We start from the raw sequence: 11,811 nt of genomic DNA, 5'->3' as shown, positions 1-11,811 counted from the left end.
GGTGTGAGTGGCATGTGGGGTAGGTGTATGTAGAGGAGGTGTAAGAAGGCATGTGGGGTAGGTGTGAGTGGCATGTCGGGTAGGTGTGAGTGGCATGTGGGGTAGGTATATGTGAAGGAGGTGTGAGAAGGCAGTAGGTGTAGGTGTATTATGTGGAGGAGGTGTGAGTGGCATGTGGGGTAGGTGTGGGTGGCATGTGGGGTAGGTGTATGTGGAGGAGGTGTAAGAAAGCATGTGGGGTAGGTGTGAGTGGCATGTCGGGTAGGTGTGAGTGGCATGTGGGGTAGGTGTATGTGAAGGAGGTGTGATAAGGCAGTAGGGGTAGGTGCGAGTATGTGGAGGAGGTGTAAGAAGGCATGTGGAGTAGGTGTGAGTGGCATGTGGGGTAGGTGTATGTAGAGGAGGTGTAAGAAGGCATGTGGGGTAGGTATGAGTGGCATGTCGGGTAGGTGTGAGTGGCATGTGGGGTAGGTGTATGTGAAGGAGGTGTGATAAGGCAGTAGGGGTAGGTGCGAGTATGTGGAGGAGGTGTAAGAAGGCATGTGGAGTAGGTGTGAGTGGCATGTGGGGTAGGTGTATGTAGAGGAGGTGTAAGAAGGCATGTGGGGTAGGTATGAGAGGCATGTCGGGTAGGTGTGAGTGGCATGTGGGGTAGGTGTATGTGAAGTAGGTGTGATAAGGCAGTAGGGGTAGGTGCGAGTATGTGGAGGAGGTGTAAGAAGGCATATGGAGTAGGTGTGAGTGGCATGTGGGGTAGGTGTATGTGGAGAAGGTGTAGGAAGGCATGTGGGGTAGGTGTATGTGAAGCAGGTGTAAGAAGGCAGTAGGGGTAGGTGTGAGTATGTGGAGGAGGTGTAAGAAGGCATGTGGAGTAGGTGTGAGTGAGATGTGGGGTAGGTGTATGTGGAAGAGGTGTATGTAGGAAGGCATGTGGGGTAGGTATGAGTGGCATGTCGGGTAGGTGTGAGTGGCACGTGGGGTAGGTGTATGTAAATGAGGTGTGAGAAGGCAGTAGGGGTAGGTGTGAGTATGTGGAGGAGGTGTAAGAAGGCATGTGGGGGAGGTTTTAGTGACATAGGGGAGATGTGAGTCATGTGTTGGCAAAGTGTGAGAAGGTGTGTGGAGGAGATGTGAATGACATGTGCGAGTGTTGTGCCTTGTATGTGGGGGTGGTATGAGTGACATGTGGGACAGCACGGTGGCTTAGTGGTTAGCACTTCTGCCTCACAGCACAGGGTCATGACTTTGATTCCTGACAATGGCTTTATCTGTGTAGAGTTTTTATGTTCTCCCCGTGTTTGCGTGGGTTTCCTCCGGGTGCTCCGGTTTCCTCCCACACTCAAAAAAACATACTGGTAGGTTAATTGGCTGCTATTAAATTAACCTTAGTCTCTGTCTCTCTGTCTGTGTGTGTGTGTTGGAGAATTTAGACTGTAAGCTCCAATGGGGCAGGGACTGATGTGAGGGAGTTCTCTGTACAGCGTTATGGAATTGGTGGTGCTATATAAATAGCTGATGATGATGATACGGGGGTGATGTGTGGCTTGTGAGGGAATTGTGAGTGGCATGCGGGGGAGGTCTGAGTTGAATGGGGGCGTATGGAGGTCAAAGGGGCATGCTGGGGGGGGAGAGCTGGAGAGGAATGGGGGCATATGGATAGGTCTGAATGACATGTGAGGGACATGGGGGGTCTGAGTGGAATGGGGGAACATGGGTGGATGCCTGAGTGACACTTAGCGAGGTCTGAGTGGCAAACGATTGACATAAAGGGAGATCTGAGTGGCACGGGAAGCAAGTGGGATGGTCTGAGTTTTTTGGCAAGTGAGATTGCGAAGACATATGGAGCTATTTTGGAGCAAGTGGCAGGTCTGAGTGGTATGTGGTGTAATTTTGGAGCAAGTGAGAGGCGTGTGGGTGCTTGGGATAAGTGACGAGGGGATGCTGAGGTTGTTTTAGGGCTGTTTTTTCTTATTCTTGAAATTAATTGAGACACATATCCAGCATGTTATGTGCAGAATCCAGATTTTATTAAATTAGATATAGAGAACTGTTTGCAACATTTCTACAACATCTAAACTTTATATGGAAATATAGATATTTTAGGATATTTTTGCTTCCGTATAGATTATATAATCATGGTAGCACTGCTTTCGAAGTGCTTCTGTGTTGTATTGAGGTCGAGCTGATAATTAGAATCCTGTATCAGCGGTGATACATGTGTGGTTTTTATTGATGATATTTGTAATTTGTGTTTATTATTATTTTTATGGTGAATATTAAATATAATGTTTTAAGAGTAGTTTGTCCATGGACGCAGTCTGACATTCTTTTTCTTGATTTGGTGATTTGCCATTGCTTTCTTAAAAACAACCTGCCCTTTGCCAAAATAATGCTCCCTCTAGTGGTGACCACTCCTCTGTGGCAACTGGCTACACCCTCTCTAGCGGCTGGCCACACCCTCTCTAGCAGCTGGCCACACCCTCTCTAGCGGCTGGCCACACCCTCTCTAGCGGCTGGCCACACCCTCTCTAGCGGCTGGTCGCACTCTCTCTAGCAGCTGGTCACACCCTCTCTGGCAGCTGGTCACACCCTCTCTGGCAGCTGGCCACACCCTCTCTAGCAGCTGGCCACACCCTCTCTAGCAGCTGGCCACACCATCCCTAGCAACTGGTCACACCCTCTCTAGTGGCTGGTTACACCCCTTTGCATGGGCCTACGTACTTTTTCATGGACCCCTAACGCTGTTTTCCCCTGTTGGGCCCTTCATGCCCCAGTCCAACGCTGTCTACGTACTCTTCCTCCACAGTTCTTTGGCAGTAGTTGCACACAAGTGTTGACTGGCATAATAGGATAAGCCCACCTCCTCTCTAGCACATAGCTTAAATATACAGTAGAGTTGCAAAATATTGTGAAATGCTGGATGCAATCACTCACACCACGTAGCAGGTTCTTCCAGGTGAAGCAGTTTCACAGGTTATATTGAAACAGATGCTGCTACAGGTGGATTTCCCTGACCTCACACTTGACTTGATTCTACAGGGCAGCCACGCTAATGCTGGCAGAGAACCCCTCTCACAGTTTATCCTCCTGCTCGTATAGTCTCCCCTAGCCAGACTGAATGTCCGATGCCCGCACTTGTTACTTCAGTGTGTAGTGTGTTTTTCCTTTCTGTGACAGTCACAGCATGATATGGCAGGGGTTTGCAGCATAAAATGTCTTGGGGTGGCATCATGATATGGCTGGGGTGGCAGCATGATATGGCTGGGGGTGGCAGCATGATGTGGATGAGGGTGGCAGCATGATGTGGATGAGGGTGGCAGCATGATATGGCTGGGGGTGGCAGCATGATATGGCTAGGGGTGGCAGCATGATATAGCTGGGGTTGGCAGCATGATGTGGCTTGGGGAGGCAGCATGATGTGGCTGGGTTGGCAGCAGGATGTGGCTGGGTTGGCAGCAGGATGTGGCTGGGGTTGGCAGCATGATGTGGCTGGGGTGGCAGCATGATATGGCTGGGGTGGCAGCATGATGTGGCTGGGGTGGCAGCATGATATGGCTGGGGTGGCAGCATGATGTGGCTGTGGGGGCAGCATGATGTGGCTGGGGTTGGCATCATAATGTGGCTGGGGGTGGCAGCATGATGTGGCTGGAGCTGGCAGCATGATGTGGCTGGGGTTGGCATCATAATGTGGCTGGGGTGGCAGCAGGATGTGGCTGGGGTTGGCAGCATGATGTGGCTGGGGTGGCAGCATGATATGGCTGGGGTGGCAGCATGATGTGGCTGTGGGGGCAGCATGATGTGGCTGGGGTTGGCATCATAATGTGGCTGGAGCTGGCAGCATGATGTGGCTAGAGCTGGCAGCATGAAGTGGCTGGTGGTGTCAGCATGATGTGTCTGGGGTTGGCAGCATCATGTGGCTGGGGGGGCAGCGTGATGTGGCTGGGGTTGGCATCATAATGTGGCTGGGGGTGGCAGCATGATGTGGCTGGAGCTGGCAGCATGATGTGGCTAGAGCTGGCAGCATGAAGTGGCTGGTGGTGTCAGCATGATGTGTCTGGGGTTGGCAGCATCATGTGGCTGGGGGGGGCAGCGTGATGTGGCTGGGGTTGGCATCATAATGTGGCTGGGGGGTGGCAGCATGATGTGGCTGGGGGGGTGGCAGCATGATGTGTCTGGGGTTGGCAGCATCATGTGGCTGGGGGGGCAGCATGATGTGGCTGGGGTTGGCATCATAATGTGGCTGGGGGGTGGCAGCATGAGGTGGCTGGAGGTGGCAGCATGAAGTGGCTGGGGGGTGGCAGCATGAGGTGGCTGGAGGTGGCAGCATGATGTGGCTGGGGGTTGGCATCATAATGTGGCTGGGGGGTGGCAGCATGAGGTGGCTGGAGGTGGCAGCATGATGTGGCTGGGGGGTGGCAGCATGAGGTGGCTGGAGGTGGCAGCATGATGTGGCTGGGGGTTGCATGATTTCACTCGGAGTGACATGATTTGGCGATGGTGGCATGAAGATATTGGGGAGGGCATGATGTGGCTGGGGGTGACATGATATAGCTTGGGAGGGCATGATTTGGCTCAGGATAACGGGGTAGAAAGATGTGGCTGGGTGTGGCAAATTGTAGCTAGTGTGGCCATTATTTGGCTGTTGTGGGCATGTTTTGGGAGGGCTTGGCAGGATGTGGCATGATGTTGCTGGGGAGAGCATGATCTCTATATTGTGCATGGATCACAAGAATGATATTTGTATTGTATGTCAAACACAAGACTGGTGAATACTGCTCAGATGGGGATGTTGGATATTGTATTTGATTATAGCTGTGACATAACAAATTTTCATATATTTTACTGGCTATACATAACCATACCCAAATTAGACAAACCACAACCGCATGCTTCTTACCTAGGCCTATTTCTCTGATGCTAGTGCATTGGTATTTGCCCCTCAGTCCAAAAGTTGTTAGCCCTCCCCTGCTTGCTATACACCAACCACAGACCTTCATTGTGAGCTCTTACAGACTGGGCCGATTCATCAAGGAATGCAAAGTAAATGCAATTTTAATTTTTTTTAAACAGACAGAAATTACACGTACATACGTACGTAAGTACAAGCAGAAGAAACCTTTACATTTGAACATGAGTATAAGTAAGCTCTGGCTATATATTGCCCTTGTCATATGCAGACATATAGAACACCGTGCAGGATAAGTACAATGCATAAGTGCAATATAACGTCCCATCAGAATGCATAGAAAAAGAAAATGAAATACATTAATACCTGTTAATAAGATAATCATTAGTAAAAATACATTTTAAAAAATACATTTTATTTTTTTCTACATGAAATAGATATATCAGGATGGTATTAATGCCTACTGTACACAAAATGCCTTTTTGCAAAATGTTATTCAGTGCAAACACTTGCATTGACATGCATACACAACCATCATCACTATCACTCAGCACTTACCTCTGCCCTGTAGCTGGTGCAAGTGATACGGCTACAAATCACACGGCTACAAATCACGTACCTGAGAGATGTCCAGAGCTTGAATCGGACAAATGTGTGTGTGCCCGACCTCGGCTTACCCTTACTGTACATTGCCTGCGTGCATACACCCCTTCCCTCCCCTGTTCCACCCTTCGAATCATAGGCTGTACGAAGTGTCATTTGTGTTCAAAGGTTAATTGTATGCACTTGTGTTCGCTGGCGTATAGTCCTTTTCTGGGCGATTTTTCGCAAAATACGGCATGCAACGGGACTTACGTTTCTTAATGAATCATGCCCACTGTGTGTAATAAATGTATGTTATGTTATAATATATATTGCATGATCTGTATTATGTACTGTGTTCACTTATTGCTCGGCTATCCAAATTGCATGTGCCTATAAATTTTCCCAACAGGCCCCAACATTCCAGGATCTAGGCAAGAAACCAGTAGCAGGTTGTGAAAGATGCACAAACAGGTGGGTGAGGACAGTCCACCAACAGCCTCATCTTTGGCCTCCCTAATTTTGTTTCCCCACTTTTGAGGTGTAGAAACACTTCCTTAGAGTACCGACAGTAACATTAATTTTGTCAATTGCAAATGTAGTACTATTTCCAAACAAGATATACTTGTTTACATGAATTTATTTACATGAATTAATGTATGCCTTCATTTGAATGTACATCCATTAAGGAATCACTCACTGTTTAATATCCATTTTTTTTTTTTGCCAGTTGTTGCGAAAATTGTAATTGTTTCAATTGTGTTTGAAATCCGTAAGTTGTGGATCTAATGCAAGATAGAAATTACTATTTGTTTATGACATCGTTTTAATTGTGGTTGTCTTCAGAATTTTAATCAGTATATTTTATTTGTATTCGAACACACCATAAATAGCTGAAAAACTACAAGTGAAATATGTATTGAAGCAATGGGTAAAGCTGGTATGTTCGTACAGTGCATCCAGAATTATTCTTCTTCAGGGGACAATTTGCATGGAAACAAAGACTTTTTTTTAATCATGTTTTAGTTCACTTTTTCACTGAATGCTAATCGAATGCATCATCTAATATACTACCACTTACTTTCCTCGGTCAATTGATGCTGTCTTTGTGGAATAGGTCACCACAATTTCTCAAATAAATTTAATCGGGGCAGCTGAACAATAGTCCTCTACCTCAGCGATATCGGCTTAGAGGGGTAAGGTAAGAAAATAGTAAACTGCTCAGTGTTAATGTCTCTTGTGTCCTGCACCCAACGACCCCTTGTGTGATGCGTGTTACCATAACTTAAACAAAAGTAAAAATACGTATTTGTTCATTAAATTTGGCAAAAGAAGGTTGCAGTTTATTTAAAATAACATAAGTTCTTTCTTTATCTGGTGGCGGTGAGAGCAAGGCAGTCAGCTAACAACCAATCTTTAAACCAAAACAGTGGGAGGTAAACCGGTCTTACCATTGTCACAAGAATTAAATCCGTACCATTGGTCGGTGCTAAATCTGGCGTCATTGTGACTGCTCCCCTTCTGGACTCGACATTGACTTGTCCACAAAAGGCATGTTAAGGGATCCTCCACATGAAAAGACCAGGAGTCGTGTTACTTTGAAAGGGGCAGTGACCTTTCGGCCCATCGTCGGTTGCATTTTTGATTAGTTACTGACTGCGCCGCTCTCCCGCTTTCTACGCCTCACCTGTAACAAGGAAAGAATGGTTAAACAATAGAACCTAAACTAGATCTACGACGGATGGGAGGGAGGTACCCGAAGATCCAGAAAACAGTAGATTCAGCCCCAAATGGGAGTATGATTTATAGAAAAAAACCATACCCCTCCCATTGGATACAATTGGCTGGCTGTGAAATGGAAAACTTAACCCTTAATGGGTAAGTGCTGACAAGGGGGCTTCCCTCGGGGGCAGGGTCACTGGCATTGCTGGGCCCCCCACACCTCCAGTCCTATCGTACCAACAGTATTTGTTATGAGCCGCGGCGGTGCCTCAAGCCACTGCGACTCACATTCCCTGGCTGATGTGTCCAGGCAATCTCCATGACGACTTGGACGTCACTTCCGGTTCTTGTCCTGGCCGTTGCTAAGGCAACGGCCGGGACGCTTCTGTGTGTAGACGCCGCATCCTGGCATCAGGGCAGACGTGCGCAACTTGTTTACTTAGTAATTACAGCCTTCTTGGCTGATTTGTACCTGCTGTGCCTCTCACCCTGTTATTGTTCCATCTATGTTTATAAGGCAGGGAGGGCTTAGCCATCTCTTCCTATTATAGCGTCCAGCTCCCTGTTAGCTTGCCTTCTTCTGTCTGTGTTGCTGATTGCTTTTGGATAGATTCTCTGTGTATGACCCTTGCTTGGTCTCCTGGATTCTGGATTGTGTGCTTAATTCCCTGACCTCTGCTTTGTTATCTGGACTTCCTTTTGATTGTCACCAGCCCTGACCTATTGCCTGTACCTCACCACGTGTCCTGCTTCGGACCCTAGACCACGGCCTGTTCCTGACCACGCTTTGCTTGTCATCAGTTGCTATTCCGCGCTGCGCTACATTCATGAGCTGAGTACCTGTGAGCGCATCAAGCTCTCCGGGAAAGGCGGCTGCTATAGGTGAAGACCTCTACATTCTGTTCTACAAGCTCATGATAGTAGTCATTAGCCATAACATTATAACCCGCCAGTGAAGAATTTTGAAGAACTCACTTCCATGGATGAAAGCGGCACAAATCCTTCTCCAGCCCAGGTTCTGGCAGGTCAGATCCAAACTCTATCTCAGATGGTTCAAGGTCTGTCACACCGGTTGTCTGCACAAGAAGAGGCCTCTAGAACCTTGCAAGCCCAGCAGACTTCTTCAAGCCCCGCAGTGGAGCCCAATTTGAATTTACCCAACCATTTCTCTGGGGGTAGAACCTTATTCCGCAATTTTAAAGAGTTGTAAGCTCTATTTTCCCCTAACATTCTTTAGGTTCTGAGCAGCAAGGGTTCGGCATCATAATCTCTCTGCTCCAAGGAGACCCTCAATCCTGAGTTTTCAGTATTCTTCCTATGAATCCCTCTCTGCAATCAGTTGATGTTTTCTTTAATGCCTTGGGCCTGCTCCATGATGACCTGGACAGGATGGCCTCGATGGAGTCTCATCTCAGGTCCTTGAAGCAAGGGCGACGCACCGCCGAAGAATACTGATCAGAGTTTAGGCGATGGTCCACTGATAGGGAGCGGAATGACCTGGCACTCTGGAGTCATTTCCGCCTGGGTCTCTCTGAGCAAATAAAAGATTCTTTAGTGCAGTACCCTATACCAACTTTCTTGGAAAACCTGATACATTTGGTAATCAAGATTGATCGTAGGATCAAGGAAAGGAAAGCGGAGAGAGATTTATCTGTCGATCTTATTTCCGGGTGTAAGTTGCCTAAAGGACGTTTATATGCTTTGGAGACCCAGGCAATGGAGCAATACGTGGAGGAGAATATTCAGAAAGGCTTCATTCGACCTTCCAAGTCTCCAGGTGGAGCCAGTTGTTTCTTTGTAGCCAAGAAAGATGACAGCCTGAGGCCTTGCAACGACTATCGTGGTTTGAACAAAATCACAGTCAAAAATACATACCCGCTTCCTCTCATCTCCACTCTCTTCGATCAGCTGAAATTGGCCACTATCTTCTCTAAGATTGACCTTCAGGGCGCCTACAACCTGATTTGGATTAAAGAAGGAGATGAGTGGAACACAGCCTTCAATACTCACTAAGGTCATTACGAGTATTTGGTTATGCCATTTGGCCTCTGCAAAGCTCCTGCAGTGTTTCAAGGTTTAATTAATAATGTTCTGCGGCTGTTCTTAGGCAAACTCGTTGTAGTCTACCTGGACGATATCTTAATCTATTCACAGTCTTTGGCTCAGCACAGCCAGCATGTCTGTGAAGTGTTCCTTAAACTTTGCCAGCACTGCCTGTATGCTAAACTCGAAAAATGTGAATTTGAGGTCACCAGTGTTATCTTCTTAGGTTATGTAATTTCTTCCTGGAGGTTTTCAATGGATCCTGACATGGTGCGAGCAATCCAGGATTGGGTACTCCCCACTAATTTGAAAGCTATTCCAATATTCCTTGGCTTCGCCAGTTATTATAGGAAGTTCATCCGTTCATTCTCAGTACTAGTGGCACCTATTACTGCTCTCAAACGCAAAGATGCCAACTTCCGTTTATAGCTGAAGTGGATGCTTGAGACGTTGGGACTTCATTCCTGCGCATATTTCTTCCCAAAATTCTCAGCCACAGAGATAAATTATGATGTGGACAACCGCAAATTGTTAATCATCAAGTGGGCTCTGGAACAGCGGCGACATTGGTTAGAAGGAGCTACCCATCAAATCACCATCTTCAATACATTCAGGCCGCCAGGGCCTTGAATCCTCAGCAAGCCTGATGGGTCCTCTTTTTAACTCTTTTCAAGTTCGTAATAACTTTTCGACCAGGCTCCAAGAATCTCAAGGCCGATGCACTCTCTAGGACCTTCATGTCCTGTCATGCTCCGCCTCCAGATCCTCAGCCTATCATTTCATCCTCCATGATTCATGCTCGCTTGACCCAAGACCTTGGAGCTACGCATCTTCAATTTCAAAGAATTGCCCCTGCTGAGACCCCTACTGTCAGGCTGTTTGTCCCAGTTCATCTTAGGAAATCGGTACTCGCTGAATGTCATGATAACAGATCTGCCGCACAATATCTAAAACCATCAAAATCCTCTCACGTTGGGTTTGGTGGAACCACCTTGTCTTCTGATGTTCGAAGCTATGTCCTTTCCTGTGAAGAGTGCGCCTGAACAATTCCTCTAGAAGCCACCCTTCGAGTCAGTTGTTGCTCTTGTCTACTCCTGTTAAACCATGGACACATCTTTCGATGGATTTCATTGTTGATCTACCATGGTCATTCGGTCACAATACCATATGGGTGGTTGTGGATCGCTTCAGCAAGATGGCCCACTTTGTACCATTACCTAAACTACCTGATGGTCTCCCTGAGGACATTGTCTCTGATCGTGGTTCCCAATTTGTTGACCATTATTGGAGATCTTTCTGCAGCCTGCTGCGAATGAAGGTTAGCCTATCATCTGCTTACCATCTGTAATCCAACAGTCAGATGGAGAGAATGAATCAGTCCCTGGAACAGTTCCTTCACTTATATATCTCCAAATTTCATAATAACTGGTCCTCTCTACTTCCGTGGGCTGAATTTGCTTATAACAATGCTTGTCATTCCTATACCAACATATTTCTTTTTTTCTGCAACCTTGGGTTCAATCCCAGGGCGAATTCTCTCACTACAATGACTTCTTCTGGGGTTTTTCGGAGCTTCTGCTACTGCCTCACAGCTCAAAGTTATTTGGAAGAAAGTCCACTCTGTTTTGCTTCAAACCCTCCTTCAGATCCAAGAACTTATTGGACGCCATCGTAGAGCTTGCTCTTTCAAAGTCAGTGACCAAGTTTGGCTTTCTACCTGGAACATCAAGCCGAGGCAGCCTTGTTGAAAATTGGGGCCCAGATTCATCAGACCATTCAATATATTCAAGAAGGTCAATCCCGTGGCCTTTAGGCTTGAACTTCCTCCGTTCTTGAAAATTCCCAAAATATTCCATTGTTCTCTCCTAAAGCCCGTTGGCTCTCCTAGCAAATTCAATACTCACAGATCATGAAGACCACGGCCAATTAATGAGCCATACTATAAGGCTCATGCTATACCAACTTAGTAGAAAAATGTTAATTCCACACAAAACTGAAAATGCTATCTTGGGGGGAATTCCATAAACACAAATGCAGACTGTTACTTACCTAGTGTCTGGGCAACATGCTACATGCATGAATACAGGCTATCCTGGCAGGAGCTAGTACCGCAGCAAACACAGGCGAACTTAACCCTGCAGAAGCAGCCTTTATTATACTGGCAGCGTGTTATCTATCAACGGCAGCAAAGAAAACCCTCATCTGAACTCAACAGACATCAGCGAACCCCCTGGATAGGATGGAATGCCGAACCCCAGATATGTGATGTTGGGAATTTATGTTTCACTTATGGAACTCTACCAAAAAATTAATTTTCAGTTTCGGGTAGAGATACATTTTTTATAGTTATACTTCATGGCCTATATCGGGCTGTTTAATATAGGTCTGCCGGCCAGATGGGTCCCTTCAAAATTTCTAAGTGGCCCCCACCTTGGCTAAAAAAAACCTCAATAGACTCCATTATATTACATTCTTTATTTTTAAATTGTGTTGAGCCCACAAGTACATAGTTATACATTTGCTTCTGTTCATATACTCGGAAAACCCTGTTCTACAAA

At 46.7% G+C, this 11,811-nt stretch overlaps 1 long non-coding RNA gene across 1 annotated transcript in view; it reads left to right on the top strand.

Moving 5' to 3' along the window:
• Positions 1-11,811, top strand: part of LOC142103605 (uncharacterized) — a 51,318-nt gene that overhangs the window by 31,137 nt on the left and 8,370 nt on the right. The window contains exon 2 of the long non-coding RNA XR_012679399.1: positions 5,901-5,962. This is a non-coding gene — a long non-coding RNA (uncharacterized LOC142103605). The remainder of the gene's footprint in view (positions 1-5,900; positions 5,963-11,811) is intronic.

This window comes from Mixophyes fleayi, chromosome 10 (assembly GCF_038048845.1).
Source record: "Mixophyes fleayi isolate aMixFle1 chromosome 10, aMixFle1.hap1, whole genome shotgun sequence".
In the NCBI taxonomy this organism is placed as follows: domain Eukaryota; kingdom Metazoa; phylum Chordata; class Amphibia; order Anura; family Limnodynastidae; genus Mixophyes; species Mixophyes fleayi.
The sequence above is the reverse complement of the archived record's forward strand: the minus strand, read 5'-3'. Positions and strand labels throughout refer to the sequence as shown.